A 26,590-nucleotide genomic window follows, 5' to 3' on the forward strand; every position below is an offset into this window, starting at 1 on the left:
TTAACAACAGCAGCACAGCACAACACAGCCAGCCCCTATGGACTTTGAAGTAGTGGACAACAGCAGCACTACACTACACTACACTACACAGCCCTAACTCCCACCCTCCCTCTTCACTGTCCACAGCCGAGTGAGAAAATGGCGCCGACGTGGGTACCTTATATAGGATCCAAAACCCGCGAGACTCGGAAGGCGGGATGATGACGTTTTGCCTCGATTTCAGATCCGAGTCAGGCGGGAAAAGTCGAGCCTGATTCGGATCGGACTCGGATCGGGGAGGCTCGGGGGGGTTCGGATTTCAGAAATCCGAACCCGCTCACCCCTAATTAAGAGTTGGAGCAGAATGTTTAGTCCAATGAATGAGGATCAAATTTTTCGCCATGGTCACTGTAATAGTAAGAAAGGGTAATACGTTTATTTTATTGGGTTCTAGATCGCAGTCTTCAAAGTTTGCACATAGACATGCCAGAGGGTTTGGCGTCAGATGCAAGTCATAAATAGTATTAATATATGAGATTGTTTTGTTCCAGAAATGTTACATTTTTCGACAGGACGAGAAACAGTGCATAAAATCAGCCCTAGAAATGAGACATCTCTGACATTCACCAGATTCTGAGGCTATCATATATTTACGTTAAGCAGGGGTGATATATGCTCTATGTATAACCTGAAGATGCACTTCTTGTAAGTACGCAGATTGAAGTCTCATTAGGGTAGGTAAATAGTGGTAGAAAAGGTCAGTAGGTTGGATATATTTTGCGATATATCCGTACGCCAAGGTGTGAGAGCTTTATCCCATTCCTTTTCTTGAGTAAATTTTATCAGACTGAGGTAAAAGTGTTTGGTTTTATAAGGGTGTGAAGTGACATAGTTTAGGATATTGGTGATGTGATCTGTGGTCATTGAGAGGATAAAGTAGGTGGAAGTGAGGTAAGATAGTGCCTCACTTGGAGATACATATAAAAGTGTTGGGGGTCTATTTACTAAGCTGTGTTAGGAGATAAAGTGAAAGGAGATAAGGTACCAGCCAATCAGCTCCTAACTGCCATTTTTCAAACACAGCCTGTGACATGCCAGTTAGGAGCTGATTGGCTGGTACCTTACCTCCGTTCACTTTATCTCCTAACAAAGCTTAGTAAATAGACCCCTTGGTGTGGCAAATTATAGTGTTGTTGTAATTCAGAAAATGAGTATAATAGCCCTCCTGGGTCATAAAATTTAGATGTGACAGATAAGCCTTTGTCTTTCCAAAGGAGAAAGGTAGGGTTTTGAATCAATGGGACGAAGGAGGGGTTCCCCCATAGAGGAATATAAGGGGAGTTAAAAGGATTTCTACCGAGTCTCTTATTCATAGACAGGCAGGCTAAATAAGTGTCTCTAAATAAGATATGGGTACGCAAAAGGGACGGGATGTCTTTATATTTAGAGTGTAAAAGAGCTGCCGGGGCAAAGGGGGCGAAGGATCTCATGTCTAAAGTAAAATCAGTGTAGGTGGAATTCTCTGACAGCCAGTCACTTATATATCAGAAATATATTGCATCAGAATAGTTAGCAAAGTCGGGTACACCCATTCCTCCTTGTGAACGTGGCAGTTTTAAACTAGGAATAGAAATCCTAGGCCTCTTTCCTTGCCATACAAATTTAGATATCAGACGAGTTAATATTTTAATATCTTTTTTCGAAACAGAAATAGGGAGCATCTGCATCATATAAAAAATCTTGGGAAATATTATACTTTTTATGACTGTAACCCGTCTTATCACAGACAGAGGCAATAGTTTCCAGTTGTCTTATAAAGAAGTAATTTTGGAAATGATTGGGGTAAAGTTTGAGGTATAGAGATCTGACAAGGAGGAAGTGATATGGATACCTAAGTATTTAACTTTGGAGGGGGCTAATTTGAACATCTGTAGAGATGTTAAAGTATAGATTTCTGATAAGCTTCCTGTGATTGGTAATATCTCGGACTTGTCAATATTGACCTTTTACCCCAAAATCAAACTAAATGAAGAAATAATATCCATGATTGCAGGAACAGATTGTGCAGGGTCTGAGACAAATAAGAGCATATCGTCAGCAAAAAGTGTGACTTTAAGGTAAATATCAGCCACTGAGATACCACAAAACAAAGGTGGTTAACCACCGGTTATTTGCTATAGCAATAGCCACGGGTTCTATTGCTATAGCAAATAACACAGGGGACAGGGGACATCCTTGGCGTGTGCCTTTCATAACAGGAAAGGGAGTTCAAAGAATTCCATTACATGAAATCTGAGAGTTAGAATTGTCACAGAGGATACGGAGAATATGAACAAATTGTTGAGGGAAGCCAAAGCGATGTAGCGTATTGAAAAGATGAGACCAATGAACAAGATCAAACGCCTTTTCTGCGTCTAGGGAAAGGATTAGATTTGGAGTGGTAGCGGGAGCATTCTGTAAGTGTTGTATGGCATGCTGCGTATGCGCTGTTACATTCACAAAAGCAGCGCATGTGCAGCACTGCCTACAGCTGCGGTAATTCTGTCCCCCACAACCCCCCTCTCCCCCCTCCGCTCACCTCCTTGTCCCCCACCTACCTGGCCGCTGCAGCCTCCTCCAGCTCTGGCTGCTGCTCTGACACTGTGTTCTCTCGGCAGAACACAGTAAAGTTTTTTTTTTTTACATTTTACTGTGTTCTGGCGGGAGAAACCGTGTCAGTGCAGCAGCCAGAGCCGGAGGAGGGACCAGGGAGTGACAGAGCGAACCGAGGAGGACCTTCTCATGCTGACAGCAGGTAAGTTTAACCTGCTATACGCCACCTGAGAGTGGCGTATAGTAACACCATCAAATTGATGAATAGCCTAATTTCTACATCACCATACTAATGTACTAATGTATGGGGAGTGTGGAAATTAACACAGGGGGACTTAGCCAGGAGATATCAGTGATATCTCCTGTGTTACGTGTGTTCATGAATACTAAAATAACGGTAATTAAGGAAAATGTCCTTAAAACCGTTATTTTAGTGTTGATGAATAGGCCCCTGAGTTTCAGCCTCTCTGCTAAAATCTTAGTCAGTAACTTGTAATCAGACATCAGCAGGGAGATTGGTCTATTAGAACTGAGCAAGGATAAATCCTGTCCTGAACTTTTATTGCGGCAGAGATAAAGTACATTGGTAAAGAATGTCTAGTTATAATGTAATTAAATACATCCACTAAAGTGTGAGAAATTTTTGAGGAAGGAAGTTTACAAAAATCCCCTCCAAGACCATCTGGGCCAGGTGCTTTTGCAGGTTTGAGATTTTTAAAGGTGTTTCTCACATCTTCTAGGGTAATAGGATCCGTTAAGGTGTGAAGTATGTCTTGAGGAATAGGAAGGGTATTCCAATCTATAACTTGAAAATGGGAGTCTGCTGTGTCTGGTGAGGAAGAGGAAGCATGATTGGAGTACAAAGTTTCATAAAAAGAACGCATAGTATCAGTAATTTTGAGCGTTGGAAGTAGTGTAAGGTCCTGCCAGAGATTTTAAAGGTTGGACTATCATAGGGAGACGAGACCCTGTCAACAAATTTGTAAGGAGTCGCCTTGTTTTGTTACCACATTTGTAGAAGCGATAGTTGAAGTTGAAAATATATTTTTCTCCCATTGTGTGTAAGAATTAATCTAAGTGAATTTTCGCTATCTTATATTTCTGTGTGTTGTCGGGGGTAGGGTTTGACTTAAAAAGGTGAAAAGCAGAAGTGAGTGAATCTTTATTTAGCTCAGCTGTACAGTATATGAAATAATAGCCCCTCTGTGGACCACTTCAGCTGTTTGCCAAAAAAGTGGAGGGTCAGATTCAGCATAAATTTTATTATTGAGATGAAAATCATCCCAAACTGATTCTAACTAGGGGTGTGCACCGGACACTTTTCGTGTTTTGTGTTTTGGTTTTGGATCTGGATCTTTCTTCGTGTTTTGGATCTGGATTGGTTTTGCCAAAACCACCCTTCCGTGTTTTGGGTTCTGGGTTTTGTGTTTTGGATCTGGATTTTTTCTTAAAAAATAAAAAAAAAACGCTAAAATCACATAAATGGGCCTTTTTTTGTTCCTACGCTATTAATAACCCCAATAACATTAATTTCCACTCATTTCCACTCTATTCTGAACACCTCACACCTCACAATATTGTTTTTAGGCCAAAAGGTTGTACCGAGGAAGCTGGATGACTATGCTAAGCGACACAAGGGGGCGGCACAAACACGTGGCCCATCTAGGAGTGGCACTGCAGTGGCAGACAGGAAGCCAATCAGCGTTATGGTGCCCATTTGCATGTAGCACGAACCCGGGAGATCCGTGCTACATGCATCTGTGTGATTGGCACAGAGCAATGACAGGTCCGTGAGACCCATCTGTGCTGCTGTGGTAAAAAAAAAAAAAAAAACCTGTGTAAAAAAAGAAAAAAATGGCGTGCACCCCCCCAAAAAAGAGCAACCAGCCCCGGGCATTAGTAACCCAGTGCTGGGTGTGCTTAAATACAGGGGACAAACGACGTAGGGGTCCCCTGTACTTAAGCACAACCAGCACCGGGCTAGTCAGAACCAGCGCTGGTTGCCAAAATACGGGGGACAAACGACGTAGGGGTCCCCTGTATTCTGCGCAACCAGCTCTGGGCTCTGATCCGGTCCTGGTTCTGGAAATATAGGGGACAAAAAATGAGTAGGGTTCCCCTGTATGTTCCAGAACCAGCACTGGACTTTTTCTAGCGGGGGGCTGATGCCACAGCCAGGGGAGCCCTTTCACCGGGCCCCCCAGCCGCAGCATCAACCCTGACCGCTAGTCAGCCCAGGCCGGGGATCCCTGGAGAGCTGGGGACCCCCCCAATAAAGGGGTCACCCTCTCCAGGGCACCCCAGGCCCAGGCTGATAGCCCGGGGCTATCCCCGCCACCCCTGGTGGCGGTGGGTGGCGGGTTGATTGTGTGGTGTGGTGTAAATAAAGAATATCAAACATTGTCTTTACAAGTAGAACTGCAAGTCCCAGCTAGCCTGCCCCGCATGCTGGTACTTGGAGAACCACAAGTACCAGCATGCAGGGCATTAAGGGCCCACTAGTACCTGTAGTTCACCTGTAAAAAAAATGTTTAAAAAAACACAGGACACACACACCGTGACAGTATAAGTTTATTAAACATACATACACACACACACATGTACACATACTCACCTATGTAACCTGTAGCATCGGTCCACTTGTCCGGTAAAGTATCCCTAGGGGACCTGTGAAAAAAAACATACTCACCATCTCCTATGCGAGGTTCTGTCCTCTTCGTTCCAAAGTAGGCATCCCCGGACTTGGCAAAAAAAAAAAAACGAAAACGCGATCCACGAACTTAGTACCGTTCTATAGAACGGTACTTCCCGAATGAGAGCTTAGCGGCGGGGTATCACCATGGAAACCCCGCTGCTAAGCGTTCATTGGCTGAGAGAGGTCATCTCCCGTCTCTCAGCCAATGAACGGCTCCCTCCATTGTAGTCAATGGTGGGAACCGCAGGGTAAACTTTAATAACCTTGCGGCTCCCACCATTGACTACAATGGAGGGAGCCGTTCATTGACTGAGAGACGGGAGATGACCTCTCTCAGCCAATGAACGCTTAGCAGCGGGGTTTCCATGGTGATACCCCGCCGCTAAGCTCTCATTCGGGAAGTACCGTTCTATAGAACGGTACTAAGTTCTATAGAACGGTACTAAGTTCGTGGATCGCGTTTTCGTTTTTTTTTTTTGCCAAGTCCGGGGATGCCTACTTTGGAACGAAGAGGACAGAACCTCGCATAGGAGATGGTGAGTATGTTTTTTTTCACAGGTCCCCTAGGGATACTTTACCGGACAAGTGGACCGATGCTACAGGTTACATAGGTGAGTATGTGTACATGTGTGTGTGTGTATGTATGTTTAATAAACTTATACTGTCACAGTGTGTGTGTCCTGTGTTTTTTTTAAACATTTTTTTACAGGTGAACTACAGGTACTAGTGGGCCCTTAATGCCCTGCATGCTGGTACTTGTGGTTCTCCAAGTACCAGCATGCAGGGCAGGCTTGCTGGGACTTGCAGTTCTACTTGTAAAGACAATGTTTGATATTCTTTATTTACACCACACCACACAATCAACCCGCCACCCACCACCACCAGGGGTGGCGGGGATAGCCCCGGGCTATCAGCCTGGGCCTGGGGTGCCCTGGAGAGGGTGACCCCTTTATTGGGGGGGTCCCCAGCTCTCCAGGGATCCCCGGCCTGGGCTGACTAGCGGTCAGGGCTGATGCTGCGGCTGGGGGGCCCGGTGAAAGGGCTCCCCTGGCTGTGGCATCAGCCCCCCGCTAGAAAAAGTCCAGTGCTGGTTCTGGAACATACAGGGGAACCCTACTCATTTTTTTCCCCTGTATTTCCAGAACCAGGACCGGATCAGAGCCCAGAGCTGGTTGCGCAGAATACGGGGGACCCCTACGTCGTTTGTCCCCCGTATTTTGGCAACCAGCTCTGGTTCTGACTAGCCCGGTGCTGGTTGTGTTTAAGTACAGGGGACCCCTATGTCGTTTGTCCCCTGTATTTAAGCACACCCAGCACTGGGTCACTAATGCCCGGGGCTGGTTGCTCTTTTTTGGGGGGGGAGGACGCCATTTTTTTCTCTTTTTACACAGGTTTTTTTTTTTTTATTTACCACAGCAGCACAGACGGGTCTCACGGACCCGTTAGTGCTCTGTGTCAATGACACAGATGCAAGTAGCACGGATCTCCTGGTCCGTGCGTGCATCTGTGTCATTGAAATACACAGCAGCACAGACGGGTCTCACTGACCCATCTGTGCTCTGTGTCACTGTCAATCACACAGATGCATGTAGCACGGATCTCACGAGTCCGTGCTACATGCAAATGAGCACCATAATGCTGATTGGCTGAGAGCCGTGACAGACGGCTCTGTCAGCCAATCAGCACTTTGCCCATTAAAGGCAAAGGCATTTTTTTTTAAATGGCCGCTCGAGGCAAAACCTCGAGATCCGACAGCAGATCTCGAGGTTTTGCCTCGGGAGAGGGATCCGGGGCAGACAGGGAGATCCGAGCTTGGGCTCGGATCACCCCGGATCCCCGAAGTTCGGGTGGGTTCGGTTCTCAGGGAACCGAACCCGCTCATCCCTAATTCTAACCTATTTTTTTGTTTCAATGAATTAATTAGATGTGAGGGGAATCTCCAAGATCTGTTTGGACCCTTATCTGTAGAGACACTCATTATAGCCCACGTCACAACTTGGTCAGAAATGACAACTGGTTCAATATTTGCATCTGAGATCCTAGGAAATATAGAGTTTGAAAACAACATAAAGTAAATTCTGGAGAGAGTATGATGTACCGCAGAGAGGCAAGTAAATTCAGTGTCTTTGGGGTGGAGGGCTCTCTAAACATCAACAAAAGCAGTCGTTTGGAAAATAAAGGGACCTCTAATTTTGGGAGAGATTGACAACCTGTGTTATGTTTAGATCTGCAAACAAAAAGTATGGTGGTCGCTCACATCAGCTTAATGACATTGCACAGGTGCTTGTAAAGGGCGGGGTTTACACTTGACTACAGAAAAAAAAGGATTTTCCCTCCAGCACACTGCAGCAATATCAGCAAAATACTTGAATCCTACATAATAATAGAAATTCAGAGGTATTAGTTACATACATTTGCAAATATATGAATAAGCGCGGGGTAAACGTCAAGGCTCCTCTATACCAGTGTCCCTAACATTATGGGGTTCACGTCCAAGGTGCAGGGAACCCCAAAAGAAATTAGCCAAGAACCATCCCCAGGGCATCAAACGAAAAAGGGAAAAAAGGTGATAGTGAAGTGTAAAGTATAGATGTGTAAAGAAAAATCAATAAGTGTTAATATAATGGGCTCTATTTATTAACATTATTTTTACTAAAATAAAGTGAAAAAGGGTGTTTTCACACCCTTTTCACATTATTTTAGTTTCACCTGTATTTATTACAGGGCAATTGGAGTAGAATTAGTAAAATTCTACTCCAACCCCCAGTATCACTTATTTTTAGTAAAGCAGATCGCATTTCCCATAATTGTAATGGGAAATGTGATCTGTGTGCAAGTTACTAAAAATAAATTGTAAAAAAATACCGGGGGAAGCCCTGTGATAATAACGCCACCTGGAGGTGGCGTTATCCAGGGTCTCCCCCGGTTACCGGGCTCCCACTCTGCTCTAACGGGGAGAGCAGAGGCGGGAGCGGTACCAGTAATCAGCTACGTGGTCTAAAGAGACCGCAAGCTAATTACTGTACAAAAAAGAAAAAAAAAATTAAACATTTTTTTTTCACTTACCTGAATCCAGGGACCGGTGATCGGGCCTCCGGTGATGGCTCCTCTCCGGTCAGCTGGTCTCCCACAGTGCACTGGGGCCCGGTCATCAGGTGATCGGGCCCCAGTGCAGTATGGGAGATCACCTGATCGGGAAGCCCGGAGAAGACCACCGGAGGCCAGGAGGATGCAGGTAAGTGTAATGAAGGGAGGGGGGGTCGCGGGGGGGAGGGGGGGTCGCGGGGGTCCGCGATCGCGGGGGCGGGGCTTAGCGCCGGGGGCGGGGCTTAGCGTCGGTGGGGGGGTAGTAGCGGTGGTAGGTCGGCGCATGCGCGTGCTCTTAGTCGCGGTATTTTTTCCGAAAATACCGCGACTAGAGTAAATCCCTGTGATATTACCTGAATTCGCAATGCGAATTCACTCGGTAATATCACACTACAATCCGCATTCAATATGCGGATTGTAGTAAATAGAGCCCAATGAGAGTTAAAATTAAATTAAATTGGCTAAGGACATAGACATCAACATATATCTTATTATAAAGAAATATAGATTAAACTGCTAGACTGTCAGTGTATGAAGCATGTCCTGATAAGCATAAAGAGGAACAGTTCAAAAACCTGAAGCAGGAACTGAAGAATATTAGAACATAAAGTCAGAACATTAAGATCAAATATGAGATCGATAGATCCCAAAACATGTGTACTGTACGTTACCCGTTCACCATTAGGAGGAACCAGATGGAGGATCATAGATATCATAGGTGCTTGCTTGAGTTTCTTCCTGGAGGTATGAATAGGCATCATCTGGAGACGTAAAGTCTTTAAATGAGTCGCCTTCAAATAGGTGAAGCCTGGCCGGGTACAGCAGAGCAAACTTCTTATCTTTAACAAGGCGTGAGCATATGGGAGAGAATGCCTTGCGTGCTCTTGTGAGTTCTACTGAAAAAAAGTCTTGGAATATGTACAGCATCTTCCCTTCCCACATAATAGATTGCTTCCTTCTGGAGGCTGACCAAATGCCACTTTATGTAGGTAATTCAGACATCTAAAAATGGTTACCCTCAGTCTTGCATCTGAAGCTTTGTGCGGTGGGCCAATCCTACGAACCCATTCAACTACAAGGTCTGTGCACTCTGCTTCTATCCCTAACAAGGTGGGTAGAGTACTAGTTACAAACTGAGAACTGAGATAGTGCAGATCCTTTGATGTTTTCGGGTAAGCCAACTAATCTTAGATTATTTCTACGTGAACGATTTTCAATAGCATTGAACTACATGCTGCACATCAGCCATGTCATGGCAGAGAGAGCCTATTCTGTTTTAATTCTTAGTGACAATGTGATTCTCAAGGAGCTGCATTTGAGCTGTAATATCTGCAACAGCCTGTGTTAACAGGGGCCCCATAGTTGTTTTAATTGCATACATTATGTTCCGTAAGTTACAGGAGAATCAAGGGAGCGCCGTACCTTAGAAGTGCTGGAGAAATATTATGCTGCTGTAGCTTTCTCCAGGTGCGGCGGCGTCTGATTAGCGGGTGCTGCCAGCGTGAGATATTTTCTCATTAGCTGGCCGGGAAGATAGAGAGTCCGTGCCATCAGCTTGGAAGCTAGTCAAAAGCCTTGTCATGGCTCAAATAGGTTCGGGAACGGAGCGGAGCTTAGCAGTGGAGTTCAGTGGCGTATCTATAATGGGTGCAGTGTGTGTCGGGCACATGGGCCGCACCGCACACACTGCCCCCATACTTTTTTTAACCTTACCTGTCCGAGGTCCGGCATCGGGTGTCACCGCGGCCATTTCCCGGTGTTCTGCGCCTGGGCAGTAGACTCCGGGCACACTCTAGTGCCCGGAGTCTACTAATGCTCTGGTGGCTGGCCAGCTGCGTCAGTCGGCTGCCAGCCACCAGGCAGGGAGAGAGGAGGGGGCCCCGCACGATGAGTGCACACGGGCCCCCTCCTCTCTTAAAACGCCCCTGGTGGAGTTGTTCACTCCATGCAGCCGGAACCGGAAGTCTCCCATCTGATTAATTTAAACTTTTGTATCTCCTACTATTCTGTTTGGTTTAACTTAATTATTAACTTAGATTGATCATTAGTGGGGAAATATAATGCACCTATTCCGTACTCCGCAGAGAACAGCACTAATCCACCCAACTCTTCAAACTGTGCAGCTGGTGCAGAATAATGCACTCACACACAGCACCGTGCAGCAAATCTGTGCACTTCCCAGTGGAATGGGTTCGATTCCCATCAGCGGCAGCCCGACAGGAGCAGAGTTAGAAGCAGCGGAAGCCCGACAGCGCTGGATAGTTAAGTATACACTAACCTAACCTAACCCCCCTAACCCTAACCCTCCTGAGGGGTGCCTAACCCCAACTTCCCCCCCAAGTGCCTAACCCTAATCCCCCCTCTAAGTGCCTAACCCTAACCACCCCCTTCCCCGCTGCCTAAACCTAAGTCCCCCGGGGGGGTGCCTAACCCTAAGTCCCCCCCGAGGGGTGCCTAACCCTCCCTCCCCCTAGCCTAACCCTCCCGGGGGGGTGCCTAACCCTAAGTCCCCCCCGGGAGCCCTAAACCTAACCCTCCCCCCCACCGTGGCTGTCCGCTCGTGGCACCCGGCATCACTACGATCGTGATGCCGGACGCCGGGTCTCCCGGCGTCGGGGAAATGCGGGCGTCTACATCTCGACGCCCGGCATTTCACCCATGCCGGGATAAGACAGTCGGGAAGCCGGCTGCCGGTATTTAGGCAGTCGGCTTCCCGATTGCTTCCCCTTCCCAGTAAAACCAGGTGCTATTGTGTAATGTTTTGTAAGCGCATGACCGTAACATTTTGGAAATGACCAGACATGAGAAACATATATAGCTAAATATATGTATTATTCTGCATTTGGTCTCCAAATTTCACACCTAACTTGGCCTTAAAATAAATGTAACCAGCTATCGCCACTGCACTACTCAGCAAAATGAATTGCCTGCAATTGTCCCAGCAAAATGTGAATTTACAGAGAGGAATGGAGATCTGCAGAACGGTGAAACAAAAAATAAAATCTGGAGACTGTATTGCCAGACGACGCACCTCTGCAAAATGTTCTGTTTTGTGGCAAACTCAATTTGTGTACTATCTTGCTCATCTCTATAAATGACCCTTTGGGGCAGATTCAATTAGAAGTGAGCTGACGTTGGCAGCTCATGCTCTGTGCATCAACACAATAACAGTATCTTATTTATGTTAGCACATCCATAGGCTGCAAACAGGAAATCAGTAAAACACACATCCAGTGAATCGGCCGAAGCCGTACCAGCAGCTACTCATGGCTAATTGAATAGGCCCCCTAATGTGTATGTTGAAATTCCTATTTGTGTAATATGACTTTGTTACTTGTTTGGCTAAATTAAAACTTCATACTGTATGACAAGTTATATTTTAGTAGCAAGACAATCATCTATTTTATAATTTGTAACCCAAGTTACATTTCTCTATTATGACAACGTCCTTATATATATGACTCTGGGCCTGATTCAGACCCGTTCGTGAGCGCAAAGTGCTCGCAAGCGGGTCGATTGTCCCCCACTGTGCATGTGCACGCTGGAGCCGGCTCCGGCGTGTGCATGCGCGAGCCCCAGCGAGCGACGGCAGCTCCATCGCTCCTGGGCTCACAAGACGGAGTGGCTGTCGATATTGATTGACAGCTCGCCCTGTTTTGTAGGCAGGGAGGGGAGGTGGCTGTGCAAACGGAGGGGTTCCCGAGGTAACGCGTGTCAATTGGGGGCAGCCCCACTGACGTGATGTCAGCGGTGAGCTTCCGGCTCTATTATAGCCGGAAGCTCACTGGGGCTTGCGGTAGACGAGACCCTACCACAAGGGTCTCGTCGCAAGCCCGATGGTCGCGATGGTCGAGACCATCGCAACCATCACCTGGCCGCTCGTAAAAGCTGTGGTTGGTCACCCACAGCTTAGCGAGCGGCCAGGAGGCTGGCTCCAATAAAAAAAAAATGCCCTGATTCAGAGTGAGCGCTCTGAAAGAGCGTCCGGCTCTGAATCAGGGCCTCTATTCTGTCGCAGCCATGCCCAACTGCTTTGAACAGGGCAGCAAATCTGGCATAGTAGTTAGCTTTACTGCCTCACAGCCCTGATATCATGAGTTCATATCCTGACCAAGGCACAATCTCTGTGGATTTTGTACAGTATATTCTCCCCGTGCTTGCGTGGGTTTCCTCTGACTGCTCCGAGTTACTGCCCATTCTTCAAAAAACATAATGGTAGGTTAATGCCACTTTCACGCAGAAAAATCTCAAAAACACAGCTTTGACCCAGCATTTCATGCACACATTTTTTTTGCCGCTCCCAGCCTGTACTCCCCTTCTCACAAAAAAGCAAATTGCTGGGTCATTTGGACCCTGTGTGAAAGGGTCAACACAACTCCTAATTCCCGGGACTTCGACCCTGGTAAAAACTATAAACCAGGGTCGACGTCACGGGAATATTGACTTGGGTTCACCCATTCACACAGAAAAAGGACTTGTGTTGATCCGCAAATTACCGGGTCCAAATGCTTTACCCGCCAATTTGCTTTTCTGTGTATAATTGGCTATTGCAAAAAAAAAATTAACCCTACAGTATTTGGGGTCAATCCAATTATCAGGGCCGCCATCTGGAGGGGACTGCCGGGCCTGTAGTCCCAGGCCCAGAGAGAGAGGGGGCCTGAATGTCAGTGGTGTGGATTAATCATTAATATACTGACAGCCAGGGTGAAGAAACAGCGCAGGCAGCATTCCAAATTAGTTGCAAGCCGTGCGCCAATTAGAGCTCGCGGAATGGCAGCCAATCAGGAGCAGCCGCGAGCCGTGATTGGCTCACGGCCGACGCCATATTCAAGATGCCGTTGTAGCTGTTTCTTCTCCCTGGCTGCCGGTGCAATCCACACTGCTGACATCTGGGCCTGGTTTTCTCCATGCCTGACTGGCTGCCAGTGACAGTGACCCTTCCCTGCACCCCCTTTCTAGTCCAGCCAGCATTCTCTGTGCTTCTCCCCCAGTTCAGCAAGCCAGCCTTCCCTGCGCACCCCTCCCAGTCCAGCCATTCTTGCCTGTCCTGTCCCCCCTCTAGTCCAGCCATCCTTGCCTGTCCTGTCTCCCCCTTAGTCCAGCCACCCAGCCCTGTGCCCCCCCCAGTCCAGCCAGCCGTCCCTGCCCTGTGCCTCCCCTAGTCCAGACACTCTTCCCAGCCCTATGCCCCCTAGTCCAGCCATTCTTTCCAGCCCTGTGCCCTCCCCTAGTCCAGCCTGCCTTCCTAGCCATGTGCCCTCCCTAGTCAAGCCAGCCTTCCCAGACCTGTGCCCCCTAGTCAAGCCAGCCTTCTCTGCCCTGTGACCCCCTAGTCCAGCCAGCCTTCCCAGCCCTGTGCACCCCCATGTCCAGTCTTCTTTGCCCTGTGCCCCCCATTAAGGTCCAGCCTTCGCTGCCCTGTGCCACCCCTCCCCTACCATGTCTAGCCATCTCTTCCTGTCCTGCACTTTCCCTTCTTTCTGGCTTTTTATGTGGATCCTTGTATTTCAATGTATTTTATATAGATCCAGCTATTTCAATGTATTTAATGCGGTTCTGGCTATGTATATATGTATATATATAATTATATATATATATAAAATATACAATTTGACGTTGCTTTCCCCAAGGCCGCAACTAGGGGGGGCTGGAGGTGCACGTGCACCGGGTGCGCCGCTGCACCCGCCGCCAGTATCCTCCAGCCTGGTGCCGCAAGGGGGCTCCAAGCCGGACGCCCGGTGAGATTTTATTACCGGCTGGTGCCCGACTCCTTCCCTGCACCACGGTAGCCGGAGGCTGGAGTTCTCTCCTGAACTCCAGCTTCCGGCTCTCCGCACGAGCACTATGGGAGAGACGTCATGACGTCTCTCCCATAGTTCCGAGGAGCAGCAGGGCGGACCAGGCGGCGGCGGATGTAGGAGCAGGGTTTAAGGTAAGTATTGTTTTTTTTGTGTGTGTCTGTAAGCGGCACTAAAGGGGCATTACTATGGGGGCATTACCATTTGGGCACTACTACAGGGGCATTACTATATGGGCACTACTACAGAGTACTATATGGGCACTACTACAGGGGCATTACCTCAGGGGGCATTACTATAGGTGTACTGCGGTAGGGGGCATTACTATGGTGCATTACTATGGGGGAATTACCATGGAGGGTGCCAAATTACTGTCTTGCCCCTGGGGACAAAAATCCTAGTTTCGGCCCTGCTTTCCATATATATATATATATATATATATATATATATATATATATATATATATATATATTAGGGGTGTGCACCGGCCACTTTTCGTGTTTTGGTTTTGGATCTGGATCTTTCTTCGTGTTTTGGATCTGGATTGGTTTTGCCAAAACCACCCTTCCGTGTTTTGGGTTCTGGGTTTTGTGTTTTGGATCTGTATTTTTTTTTAAAAAAGCATAAAAACAGCTAAAATCACAGAATTTGTTGGTTTCTCTGCTCCTATGCTATTATTAACCTCAATAACCTTAATTTCCACTCATTTCCAGTCTATTCTGAACACCTCACAATAGTGTTTTCATGTCCAAAAGGTTGCACCGAGGTAGCTGGATGACTATGCTAAGCGACACGAGTGGGCGGCACAAACACGTGACCCATCTAGGAGTGACACTGCAGTGGCAGACAGGATGGCAGTTAGAAAAACTAGGCCCCAAACTGTACATAATGCAAAGAAAAAAAAGAAGTGCAAGATGGAATTGTCCTTGGGCCCTCCCACCCACCCTTATGTTGTATAAACAGGACATGCACACTTTAACAAATCAATCATTTCAGCGCCAGGGTCTGCCACACAACTGTGGCTGAAATGATTGGTTCGTTTGGGCCCCCACAAAACAAGCTGGCAATTAATGTGTCCCTGCACAAACTGGCTCTACGGAGGCAAGATGTCATCCTCATCCTCCTCATCCACCGATTCCTCACCCTCTTCAGTGTGTACATCCTCATCCTCACAAAGTATTAACTCGTCCCCACTTGAATCCACCACCACAGGTCCCTCTGTACCTTCTGGAGGCTGGTCTCCCTGGAAGAGCTGATAATTCATTTTGATGAACATCCTCTTCTCCACATTCTGTGGAAGCAACCTCCTACGCCTTTCGCTGACAAGGTTCCCGGCTGCACTAAACACTCTTTCGGAGTACACACTGGAGGGGGGGCAACTCAGGTAAAATAGAGCCAGCTTGTACAGGGGCCTCCAAATTGCCTCTTTTTCCTGCCAGTACAGGTATGGACTGTCTGACATGCCTACTTGGATGCTGTCACCGATGTAATCCTCCACCATTCTGTCAATGGTGACAGTATCATATGCAGTGACAGTAGACATGTCAGAAATTGTTGCCAGGTCCTTCAGTCCGGACCAGATGTCCAAACTTGGTCCTGCCTGCCCTGCATCACCGCCAGCGGGTTGCTTAGGATACCTAAGTTTTTTCCTGGCAGCCCCAGTTGCGGGAGAAAATGAAGAAGGAGCCGTTGACGTGTCACGTTCCGCTTCAGCTGACAGTGTGTTCACCAGCAGGTCTTTGCACCTCTGCAGGCTTGTGTCGGCCGGAAAGAGAGACACCACATAGGCTTTAAACCTAGGATCAAGCACGGTGGCCAAAATGTAGTGGTCTGATTTCAACAGATTGACCACCCTGGAATCCTGGCAAAGCGAATGAAGGGCTTCATCCACAAGTCCCACATGCCGAGCGGAATCGCTCCGTCTTAGCTCCTCCTTCACTTTCTCCAGCTGCTTCTGCAAAAGCCTGATGAGGGGAATGACCTGACTCAAGCTGGCTGTGTCTGAACTGACTTCACGTGTGGCAAGTTCGAAGGGCTGGAGAACCTTGCACAACACGGAAATCATTCTCCACTGCGCTTGAGTCAGGTGCATACCCCCTCCTTTGCCTATGTCATAGGTGGATGTATAGGCTTGTATGGCCTTTTGCTGCTCCTCCATCCTCTGAAGCATATAGAGGGTTGAGTTCCACCGCGTCACAACCTCTTGCTTCAGGTGATGGCGGGGCAGGTTCAAGAGTGTTTGCTGGCGCTCCAGTCTTCGGCACGCAGTCGCTGAATGGCGAAAGTGGCCAGAAATTTTTCGGGCCACCCAAAGCGTCTCCTGCACGCCCCTGTCGCTTTTCAGAAAATTCTGTACCACCAAGTTTATTGTGTGAGCAAAACATGGGACGTGCTGGAATTTGCCCAGATGTAATGCCCGCACAATATTGGTGGCGTTGTCAGATATCACAAATCCCCAGGAGAGTCTAAGTGGGGTAAGCCACTGGGCGATGATTTCCCTCAGTTTCTCTAAGAGGTTGTCGGCGGTGTGCCTCTTACTGAAACCGGTGATACACAGCGTAGCCTGCCTTGTAACGAGCTGGCGTTTCTGAGATGCTGCTACTGGTGACGCTGCTGCTGTTGCTGCGTAAGGTGATACATCTACCCAGTGGGCTGTCACAGTCATATAGTCCTTAGTCTGCCCTGTTCCACTTGTCCACATGTCCGTGGTTAAGTGGACATTGTGTACAACGGCATTTTTCAGGACACTGAGGACACTTTTTCTGACGTTTCTGTACAGTCTCGGTATCGCCTGCCTAGTGAAGTGGAATCTAGACGGGATTTGGAACCGGGGACACACTACCTCCATCAATTGTCTAAATCCCACTGCACTAATGGCGGATACCGGACGCACGTCTAACACCAACATAGCAGTCAAGGCCTCAGTTATACGTTTTGCTTCAGGATGACTGCTGTCGTACTTCATCCTCCTCGCTAAGGACTGTTGGAGGGTCAATTGTTTAGTAAAAGTAGTGGTGTTCCTACTTCCTCTCTGGGATGATGAACGACTCCCAGCAGCAGCAACAGCAGCAGCGGCAGCAGTAGGCGTAGCAATGCAGGATCCTCCAGAGGAATCCCGGATAGGAGAGTCAGTCATGCCAGTGACATGGCCTGCAGGACTACTTCCGATCCTGACTAAGGAGGAAATTGACGAGGAGGGAGTTGACGGTGTGGTTTGCAGGCGCTTGGATACAACAGGACAACGGGATTTAGGTGTCCCTGGACTGCTTACGGTCTTAGCCAAAGTTTCTGAACTTGACAGTAACTTTTTATGAACGCGCTGCAGGTGCCGTATAAGGGAGGATGTTCCTAGGTGGTTGACGTCCCTACCCCTACTTATTTCACCTTTACATATGGTACATATGGCAAGACAGTTGTTGTCCGGATTTGGATAGAAATATTGCCAGACCAAAGAGGTGGAATGTTTGGTCTTCTGCCCAGGCATGACCGTGATGGGCTTTTTCATCCCACGGACAACAACTGTCTCCCCCGGAGCCTGATTTAAACAAACCACATCACCATCAGAATCCTCCTCGCCAACTTCCTCCTCAGCGCCAGCTACACCAGTATCCTCATCCTGTTGTACTTCAACAGTGACATCTTCAATTTGCATATCAGCAAGTGGACTGTGGGTGCTCCTTTCAGCACTTGCAGGGGGCGTGCAAATGGTGGAAAGAGCCACCTCTTCCCGTCCAGTGCTGGGAAGGTCAGGCATCGCAACCACCACCACACTTGGACTCTCCTTGGGGATTTGTGATATCTTCTTAGAAAGCACAGTTCTTCGCTGTGCTTTTGCCAGCTTAACTCTTTTGATTTTTTTAGTGGGAGGAGGGCTTCCATCGTCATGTGAAGCTGAACCACTAGTCATGAACATACTAGGGATCGACCTTAGCCGTTCCTTGCCACTCCGTGTCGTAAATGGCATATTGGCAAGTTTACGTTTCTCTTCAGCTGATTTAAATGTCTTTTTCAAGGTCATTTTCCTGAACTTTGCCATTTGGGATTGTATGTGCCCTCTACTATGACATTGGGCACCGGCCTTGGCAGACGACGTTGATGGCATGTTATCGTCTATGTCATGACTAGTGGCAGCAGCTTCAGCACTAGGAGGAAGTGGTTCTTGATCTTTCTCTATTTTATTTTTATCGGAGAAAGTTTGGTCCTCCATTTATGTTATATCGATTTGATATATACGTGCGGCTAAACACAGAAAATAATTTTTTTTTTGGTTTGGACTGGAGTGTACTTTGGGGGTTACAGCACCCTTTAACGGTCAAGCCAGCCGGCCCTTATGACACAGGCGCACTCTTGGCACTACTTTGTTGATGCACGTGCGGCTACTGCGCACACAATTCACAAACACAGAAAATAATTTTTTTTTTGGTTTGGACTGGAGTGTACTTTGGGGGATACAGCACCCTTTAATTGTCAAGCCAGCCGGCCCTTTACTTATGACACAGGCGCACGCTTGGCACTACTTTGTTGATGCACGTGCGGCTACTGCGCACACAATTCACAAACACAGAAAATAATTTTTTTTTTGGTTTGGACTGGAGTGTACTTTCGGGGGTTACAGCACCCTTAACGGTCAAGCCAGCCGGCCCTTTACTTATGACACAGGCGCACGCTTGGCACTACTTTGTTGATGCACGTGCGGCTACTGCGCACACAATTCACAAACACAGAAAATAATTTTTTTTTTGGTTTGGACTGGAGTGTACTTTCGGGGGTTACAGCACCCTTTAACGGTCAAGCCAGCTGGCCCTTTACTTATGACACAGGCGCACGCTTGGCACTACTTTGTTGAAGCACGTGCGGCTACTGCGCACACAATTCACAAACACAGAAAATAATTTTTTTTTTGGTTTGGACTGGAGTGTACTTTCGGGGGTTACAGCACCCTTAACGGTCAAGCCAGCCGGCCCTTTACTTATGACACAGGCGCACGCTTGGCACTACTTTGTTGATGCACGTGCGGCTACTGCGCACACAATTCACAAACACAGAAAATAATTTTTTTTTGGTTTGGACTGGAGTGTACTTTCGGGGGTTACAGCACCCTTTAACGGTCAAGCCAGCCGGCCCTTTACTTATGACACAGGCCCACGCTTGGCACTACTTTGTTGATGCACGTGCGGCTACTGCGCACACAATTCACAAACACAGAAAATAATTTTTTTTTTGGTTTGGACTGGAGTGTACTCTCGGGGGTTACAACACCCTTAACGGTCAAGCCAGCCGGCCCTTTACTTATGACACAGGCGCACGCTTGGCACTACTTTGTTGATGCACGTGCGGCTACTGCGCACACAATTCACAAACACAGAAAATAATTTTTTTTTGGTTTGGACTGGAGTGTACTTTCGGGGGTTACAGCACCCTTTAACGGTCAAGCCAGCCGGCCCTTTACTTATGACACAGGCGCACGCTTGGCACTACTTTGTTGATGCACGTGCGGCTACTGCGCACACAATTCACAAACACAGAAAATAATTTTTTTTTTGGTTTGGACTGGAGTGTACTCTCGGGGGTTACAGCACCCTTAACGGTCAAGCCAGCCGGCCCTTTACTTATGACACAGGCGCACGCTTGGCACTACTTTGTTGATGCACGTGCGGCTACTGCGCACACAATTCACAAACACAGAAAATAATTTTTTTTTGGTTTGGACTGGAGTGTACTTTCGGGGGTTACAGCACCCTTTAAACGGTCAAGCCAGCCGGCCCTTTACTTATGACACAGGCGCACGCTTGGCACTACTTTGTTGATGCACGTGCGGCTACTGCGCACACAATTCACAAACACAGAAAATCATTTTTTTTTTGGTTTGGACTGGAGTGTACTTTGGGGGTTACAGCACCCTTTAACGGTCAAGCCAGCCGGCCCTTTACTTATGACACAGGCGCACGCTTGGCACTACTTTGTTGATGCACGTGCGGCTACTGCGCACACAATTCACAAACACAGAAAAATAATTTTTTTTTTGGTTTGGACTGGAGTGTACTTTCGGGGGTTACAGCACCCTTAACGGTCAAGCCAGCCGGCCCTTTACTTATGACACAGGCGCACGCTTGGCACTACTTTGTTGATGCACGTGCGGCTACTGCGCACACAATTCACAAACACAGAAAATAATTTTTTTTTTGGTTTGGACTGGAGTGTACTTTCGGGGGTTACAGCACCCTTAACGGTCAAGCCAGCCGGCCCTTTACTTATGACACAGGCGCACGCTTGGCACTACTTTGTTGATGCACGTGCGGCTACTGCGCACACAATTCACAAACACAGAAAATAATTTTTTTTTTGGTTTGGACTGGAGTGTACTTTCGGGGGTTACAGCACCCTTAACGGTCAAGCCAGCCGGCCCTTTACTTATGACACAGGCGCACGCTTGGCACTACTTTGTTGATGCACGTGCGGCTACTGCGCACACAATTCACAAACACAGAAAATAATTTTTTTTTTGGTTTGGACTGGAGTGTACTTTCGGGGGTTACAGCACCCTTAACGGTCAAGCCAGCCGGCCCTTTACTTATGACACAGGCGCACGCTTGGCACTACTTTGTTGATGCTCGTGCGGCTACTGCGCACACAATTCACAAACACAGAAAATAATTTTTTTTTTGGTTTGGACTGGAGTGTACTTTCGGGGGTTACAGCACCCTTAACGGTCAAGCCAGCCGGCCCTTTACTTATGACACAGGCGCACGCTTGGCACTACTTTGTTGATGCACGTGCGGCTACTGCGCACACAATTCACAAACACAGAAAATAATTTTTTTTTTGGTTTGGACTGGAGTGTACTTTCGGGGGTTACAGCACCCTTAACGGTCAAGCCAGCCGGCCCTTTACTTATGACACAGGCGCACGCTTGGCACTACTTTGTTGATGCACGTGCGGCTACTGCGCACACAATTCACAAACACAGAAAATAATTTTTTTTTTGGTTTGGACTGGAGTGTACTTTCGGGGGTTACAGCACCCTTAACGGTCAAGCCAGCCGGCCCTTTACTTATGACACAGGCGCACGCTTGGCACTACTTTGTTGATGCATGTGCGGCTACTGCGCACACAATTCACAAACACAGAAAATATATTATTTTTTTAGCACTTGGGGGGAGCACCCCTGATGGACAGAGCACCCCCTGGACAACACTGCAGCACTCCTTTAGGACTGGGACACTGCACAGGACTTTGGAGTGGACACAGCCCCTATGGAGAACTGACTGCACAACACAGTCCAGCCAGCCCCTATGGACTTTGAAGTAGTGGACACAGCCCCTATTAACAACAGCAGCACAGCACAACACAGCCAGCCCCTATGGACTTTGAAGTAGTGGACAACAGCAGCACTACACTACACTACACTACACAGCCCTAACTCCCACCCTCCCTCTTCACTGTCCACAGCCGAGTGAGAAAATGGCGCCGACGTGGGTACCTTATATAGGATCCAAAACCCGCGAGACTCGGAAGGCGGGATGATGACGTTTTGCCTCGATTTCAGATCCGAGTCAGGCGGGAAAAGTCGAGCCTGATTCGGATCGGACTCGGATCGGGGGGGCTCGGGGGGGTTCGGATTTCAGAAATCCGAACCCGCTCACCCCTAATATATATATATATATATATATATATATATATATATATTATAGATTCTGTTTTTCTCTGTGTGTGAAATTACAGCAGTTTGCTCTCCTGCAGTGCTGTAATTCTATAGTTTCATATATTATTACCTGGTAATTTGCCTTTCTGTGTGAAAGAGGTATTAGTTGTGAATTGTGAGTTGCGAGTTGCTGTTTTCTCTGCATTTTGCAATCCAATTAGCAACTTGCACTGAACCAGCCAGAGTAAATTTACCTTTTTCCATTCGCACCTCCTTGAGGGTAAGAGATGGAGGGTTAAAATGTTGCGACACCTTGCAGAACCCCGTGACCTCCCCCCCCAATAACTTATTAGGCAATTGGAAGATTTCAATTAGCTTAATTAGTCTGATAATTACATGTAATTTTTGGGGGTTAAAAAATGGCCTCAAGTTTTTCGTTAGGTTACGCACCCCAAATATTATTACAGTATTTTTTTTATTGAAAAATATATTTTTTCTTATAATTTTTTTTCTTTACAATTTTTCAAAGTGCCCTGAAAGTCACCCAAAATTACCTGTTTTCTTACTTTTTTTCCATTTTTCATTTAATTAGTTTGAGATTTTTTTTTGCATTTTTAAAAAAAGCCATTTAAAAACCTTCAGTACTTTCCTTATGCCCACAAACAGCCTTCTATACGGTCCTGCTAATGAAATAATCAATTCTAGGGGGTCCAGGATGGTCTCCACACTTTTTCATGCACTTCTCTCACATCGCATTTGGCAGTCAATTTGCAAACCTCCACTGTGAGTATTGCGATTAGGCATATTTAATTGGTTTGGAGAATTCTTGGGTATTCTTGGGTCCTGCGAAGTCTGCGAATTTCATAAAACAAACTCGAACTTCGTACCTACTTGGATTGATGTCTCTGATAAGAAATATTGTAAGATCTACTGGTACAGGAACTGATGTGAATGACTGATTAAATATTCTTTGTTAAACGCTGAGGAATATGTGTGCCCTTTATAAATCACTGTTAATAAATAAACTGCTGAAGTACAGTATATAAAAATAATTTCCTGCTCCTTACACACCTTTATAGAGCTCTACCACCAGTATCCACTAGATGGCGATGTTACACAGGCCACCGAGCTGCAGACTCTGGCAGATGCGCAGTAGCTGCCTCGTCCTGCGGGATCCCGGGGTGTAGGGAGAGATGCTGCTGCCAGTGCTGCATTAGGTTACCCCGCCCTCTTGCAGATAACACGGGCTGGGTTTCTGGCACCGAGTCAGCATCCTTAAACCTCGTGGGATCTCCATCTCTCACTTTCCCCGCCGGGAGGGGCTGGTGGAGTCTGTATCTGTGTGGAGAAATCTGTGTATTATGGGAGGAGGGGGGAGGTTCTGCCCTGGTATAGTCCTGAGCTGTGATATATATGAATTAGGCACCAGGACTCATCTACAGTACTGCAGAGCAGGACAAGCATGGAAGTCCCAGCATAGCAATCACCAGTCTGGCCATTTAAACGCTGCACTGCTTTTCCAATTTCCACTCTGGAAAGGAAATGTTTAATAACTATATTTTATGATCTGTGACCAATGCTAGTTGTATGTACATAGCTCAATGCTGTAACCAATCTATGCACTAGTGAATGTGCTTGTAACACCTAGATGCTGATGACTAAAAGCACTCTGATCTTAGTTTTTTTCTAATTATGTTATTAAGCACAACATGTACGTTATTATTATTATACTCTCAAGAGTGCGTGAAGATCTGCATGTTACACTGCCAAAGCTCCCAGCTATAGATTGCGGTACATTCAGTGCATGTTCCATTCCATAGGTGCCTGCGTGCGTTGCTGCAGAGCTTAATATTAACCTCTCCTCGAAAATGAGCCATCTGGGAATGATAGTGTTAAAAACAAGAAAATGCTTTGAGTAGGGTCCCCTCCTAACAACAGAATCCCGATGCAGTCATTTCACATTATATTAAGCTTTTTAACTCTTTCATCTCCTGATTACTTATCCTAGAAGGATCATTGGCTGGGAGCTGTATCGCTGTGGAAAGGAAGTGATAGGATCTATTGTAAAGATGGGTTACCATGGAAACAAGATCAATAGCTTTACCAGAGCAGACTGGTGACAGCTTAAATGAATGTATGGTGAACAAGTTCATACACCCCTCGCAGTGAGCGCATGGCTGCACTGACATCTGGAAGATTGGGGGAGTGGGTGGGGCTGCGGTGGAGTCTGCAAGGAGAACTGCTGTAATTTATGCAAAAAGACAGCGAACCTTTATATACACAGGCACCTGCCAAGGCTGGAGCAGACGGTGTATCCTGGCAGGGAAATATATCCCATGCATTCCATGTAAAATTTGGAAAATGTCAGGTGCTCTAAATTTGTTAAATGTTAAAAAAAAATTAATAATAATAATTGACAAGCATTTGTAAGAACATTGACTTTGATCTGTTATTGTTGCACTTATTTTGTGCCTTTAGAGAGTCTCAATTGTGTGACTATTTTGCTATAATACTATGTTGTTCTTGTCAGGTTCAGAAAACACTGGCAATAAGCACGGTGGGGGAGGATGGGGAACAGGAATAATTAATATAACACAACATGCAGGTGCTTACAAGCTTTTTGTGACAGGTCCCAGTTTATGAGGGGTTGATTTACAGTATTTGTCGGTATTCAGGGCTTATTTGTACAAGCACAAATTCTAGGCAAAATGATATATACAGTATATAAAAACAAGAAGTCACTCGGTAGAATGCCTGTAAATTCACCTGAGTGATATTGGCGTTGATTGTATCAGATCACTACCATCTCGCTGTCTGTTCCTCTGCAGATCTCTGAACTGCTGTTTCCTGCTACAAGTCCTCCCCAGGGCTATGAAGCATATGGGAAGGTGCATGTTATCAGATGCTATGTTTAGGCTGTTGGCATGAAGCCGTGTGGATCACGGCATCAGGTAGTCTTGAAGTAGTTGTATGATTGCTGCAATATTCTCACCTTTCCACTATACTGTATTTGTCTGACAGGAAATTGCTGACATTAGTAACCAGCAAAGAAGTAGCACAAGGCTTTCTGTGTTTTTCATTTGCACAGTATATATGGTGCAGATAGATATATATATTTGTGTGTGATTGCATCGGTTCCCTTGGGTAACCACGTGTGGGCATTTCTACATTTTGTTTCTTCAGTTGAGCGGTTCTGGGGGGGATTAGGGAATCATTTGCTTAATGTGACTAGTAGAGTCCCTTATATGGTGCCCACATGCGAAAGCCAGACGTCCTGTTGATAAATGTATATGCACTTAAGGGGTGGTGGTTATATGATTATTGTAGAGTTTTTGTGGATTGCTGCAGAGTTTATTTCCCTTATAATATTACCTACCTTTTGCTTAGTTTTGGTAATGGGGGGGCATAAATAATGATAGGGCTTGAAGGGACATTTGAGTGTTTTTATTTATCATGGACACTCCAATATAAACTGCCATCATAATCGTTATTGGCGGGGCTACCACATAGAGGCCAGAGGTCTAGGTATAAATGAATTTATGTGCCATGGCCAATGCATGGACTGTATGGATACCCAATTAAAACTTCTATGCAATCCTGTCTATACCTTCTAAAATTCTGCCTATACCTTCTAGTAATTGTTGCTATTTAGCATAATGAGTTGCACAAGAAATAAATGCTTTCAGACTTTGAGTGTGGTTCCAAAGCACAATAAGTTATTATTCAATATAAAAACAGATGGTTACACACTGGTAGACCCAAGGTACAGTTGTTACATATGCAAGCGCTCTGGACCCAGATACCGGCATCAGCAATAGAAACCTCCGTCAACAGCACAGCAAGAAGACTGAGCTCCGGGTTCAGAGAGCCCATATATATACTCTTTACAGGGATAGGCAATACAATAGACAAGTTTGGCATGATTCCATTGGTTCTTCTTAAAGGTTCTTCTGTTACAGGATAGTTCATAGGTCAATTCGAATGGACACAAAAAGCCTCCAACAACCCTTTGTGTCCTTTTTCCCGCTGCATGCTAATCTAAGCTGATAACATTATAGAGTACATTTTATGTTTTAACTCTCTATAGTCCATAGTTTGCAGACACATGTTGCAATCTTCTCACCGATGATACCACAAATCTGTTGAGACACAGTGGATCAGTACGACACCAAACACGGTCTGCTTACCATGTACTAAACCTTATATATCAATTAAACTTTATTACACAACATTAATAATTACTGCATAAACCTTGAATATTACACTTTAATGCTAGGGAACCTTTTATGTAAGTGTGCAGTGTGTAAGTATTGGGGAATTGGGAAAAGATGCTAGTTAGCTCTGTGCGACTGTGTTTTGTGGAGTACACCATGGTATGTGTTTTGCAGGGATAATCATTTTATATGTATTAGTGACTGTATTTATGTGGTGAGGACAATTAACTTCTTTCTATTGCTTGGGAATCGGACGACACTAATAGCATCGCCGTATGTACTTATAATGGCGAGTTTCACTAAAATGGCGCTGGGCGGCCAGTCGCAAAGTGGCGTCTCATTGCCATTCGCAAAATGGCGTCTTGCAGATTTAATTTTAAACCGATCCTGTCTCAGCCAATTATCCGGCTTCAACAGTCCACCATTTGATAGCAAACAACATTATCATACTCTGCTTTTAAGATTAATTTAGGCTTAAATTCTGACATATTATTCAGTGTTATATTATGGGATGGCACAAGGTGGTTCTTAATCCATCAATAATGTGTCTCTAGGAGGGGACATAAAACTACCCCTATACACA

General features: G+C 46.4%; 1 protein-coding gene across 1 annotated transcript in view; it reads right to left on the reverse strand.

Annotated features, from left to right (window-relative positions):
* SLC38A11 (solute carrier family 38 member 11) overlaps positions 1-24,603 on the reverse strand; it is a 179,191-nt gene extending 154,588 nt beyond the window's left edge. The window contains exon 1 of the mRNA XM_088474892.1: positions 24,560-24,603. The gene's annotated coding sequence lies outside the window, so the exon portion shown is untranslated. The remainder of the gene's footprint in view (positions 1-24,559) is intronic.
* Positions 24,604-26,590: the final 1,987 nt, after the last annotated feature.

Source organism: Taudactylus pleione, unplaced genomic scaffold, assembly GCF_031769625.1.
Source record: "Taudactylus pleione unplaced genomic scaffold, aTauple2 ptg000156l, whole genome shotgun sequence".
NCBI lineage: Eukaryota > Metazoa > Chordata > Amphibia > Anura > Myobatrachidae > Taudactylus > Taudactylus pleione.